This window comes from Arachis hypogaea, chromosome 14 (genome assembly GCF_003086295.3).
Source record: "Arachis hypogaea cultivar Tifrunner chromosome 14, arahy.Tifrunner.gnm2.J5K5, whole genome shotgun sequence".
In the NCBI taxonomy this organism is placed as follows: Eukaryota; Viridiplantae; Streptophyta; class Magnoliopsida; order Fabales; family Fabaceae; genus Arachis; species Arachis hypogaea.
The window spans coordinates 118,849,269-118,851,751 of NC_092049.1; the positions used below are offsets into that span (position 1 = coordinate 118,849,269).

Consider the following 2,483-nt stretch of genomic DNA (forward strand, 5'->3'; position numbering starts at 1 on the left):
TCGAAAATTTGGATTGATCTTTTCAAAAATTTTAAAATTAGTTGTTTCTTATGAGTCAAATCAAATTTTCAATTTAAAAAAAAATCTTATCTTTTCAAAATCTTTTTTTTCAAAAATCATATCTTTTCATTTTTATTTATTTTTGAAAATTTTAAAAATATTTTTCAAAAATCTTTTCTTAATTGTATCTCATAATTTTCGAAAATATTATCAACAATTAATGTTTTGATTCAAAATTTTCAAGTTTGTTACTTGCTTGTTAAGAAATATTCAAACTTTAAGTTCTAGAATCATATCTTGTGATTTCTTGTGAGTCAAGTCATTAATTTTGATTTTTAAAATTCAAATCTTTTTTTTTTCAGAACTAATTTATATCATATCTTTTTCAAAATTTTATCTTTTTCAAAAATTTGATTTTAAAATATCTTTTCTAACCTCTTATATTTTCAAAATTTAATTTTCAAAATCTTTTTTTTATCAACTAAATAACTTTTTGTTTGTTTCTTATATTTTTCAAAACCATCTAACTACCCTTCTCTCTCTAATTTTCGAAAATTATCTCCCTCTTTTTCAAAATTCAAATTAACTAATTGTTTTAAATTTTTAACTTAATTTTAATTTTTATTTTTTGAATTTTATTTTTAAAATTTTAATTTTATTTTCGAAACTTAGCTTTAATTTTTAATTTATTATTTTAATTATTTTCGAAAACTTCTCTCCCTCTTCTCATTCTATTTATTTATTCATCTACTAACACTTCTCCTCACCCAAAAATTCGAACCCCTCCTCCTCCTCTGAGTTCGAATTCTTCTCTTCTTCTACTCACACAAGGGAACCTCTATACAGTGGCAAGGAGGATTCCCGGTATCTTTAGTCCTCTTTTCTTTTTCATATGAGCAGGAGCAAGGACAAGAACATTCTTGTTGAAGCAGATCCAGAACCTGAAAGGACTCTGAAGAGGAAACTAACAGAAGCTAAACTACAACAACCCAGAGACAACCTTACAGGAATTTTCGAAAAAGAAGAGGAGATGGCAGCTGAAAATAATAATAATGCAAGGAGGATGCTTGGTGACTATTCTACACCTACTTCCAAGTTTGATGGAAGGAGCATCTCCATTCCTACCATTGGAGCAAACAATTTTGAGCTGAAACCTCAGCTAGTTGCTCTAATGCAACAAAACTGCAAGTTCCATGGACTTCCATCAGAAGATCCCTATCAGTTTTTAACTGAATTCTTGCAGATCTGTGAGACTGGAAAGACGAATGGAATAAATCCTGAAGTCTACAGGCTCATGCTTTTCCCTTTTGCTGTAAGAGACAAAGCTAGAACATGGTTGGACTCACAACCTAAGGATAGCCTGGACTCCTGGGATAAGCTGGTCACGGCCTTTTTGGCTAAGTTCTTTCCTCCTCAAAAGCTGAGCAAGCTTAGAGTGGATGTTCAGACATTCAAACAAAAAGATGGTGAATCCCTCTATGAAGCTTGGGAAAGATACAAACAGATGACCAAAAGGTGTCCTCCTGACATGCTTTCAGAATGGACCATTCTGGATATATTCTATTATGGTCTGTCTGAGTTCTCTAAGATGTCATTGGACCATTCTGCAGGTGGATCCATTCACCTAAACAAAACGCCTGCAGAAGCTCAAGAACTTATTGACATGGTTGCAAATAATCAATTCATGTACACTTCTGAGAGGAATTCTGTGAATAGTGGGACGCCTCAGAAGAAGAGAATTCTTGAGATTGATGCTCTGAATGCCATATTGACTCAGAACAAAGTGTTGACTCAGCAAGTCAACATGATTTCCCAAAGTCTGAATGGATGGCAAAATGCATCCAACAGTACTAAAGAGGCATCTTCTGAAGAAGAAGCTTATGATCCTGATAACCCTGCAATAGCAGAGGTAAATTACATGGGTGAACCTTATGGAAACACCTATAATTCATCATGGAGAAATCATCCGAATTTCTCATGGAAGGATCAACAAAAGCCTCAACAAGGCTTTAACAATGGTGGAAGAAACAGGCCCAGCAAGCCCTTTCCATCATCTTCTCAGCAACAGACAGAGAATCATGAACAGAATACTTCTAATTTAGCAAACTTAGTCTCTGATCTGTCAAAGGCCACTTTGAGTTTCATGAGTGAAACAAGATCATCCATAAGAAACTTGGAGGCACAAGTGGGCCAGCTGAGTAAGAAAATCACTGAAACCCCTCCTAATACTCTCCCAAGTAATACTGAAGAGAATCCAAAAGGAGAGTGCAAGGCCATTGATATAATCAACATGGCCGAATCTACAAAGGAGGGAGAGGACGTAAATCCCAGTGAGGAAGACCTCCTGGAACGTCCAGTGATTAACAAGGAGGTTCCATCTGAGGAACCAAAGGAATCTGAGGCTCATCTAGAAACCGTAGAGATTCCATTAAACCTCCTTATGCCCTTCATGAGCTCTGATGAGTATTCTTCTTCTGAAAAGA

The 2,483-nt window shown here is 34.6% G+C and overlaps 1 non-coding gene across 1 annotated transcript; it reads right to left on the minus strand.

Annotated features, from left to right (window-relative positions):
- Positions 1 to 1,426: 1,426 nt before the first annotated feature.
- LOC112745258 (small nucleolar RNA R71) lies at positions 1,427 to 1,534 on the minus strand. The gene has a single exon (XR_003173195.1). It is a non-coding gene; the product is annotated as a small nucleolar RNA R71 (small nucleolar RNA).
- Between the last annotated feature and the right edge of the window lie 949 nt (positions 1,535 to 2,483).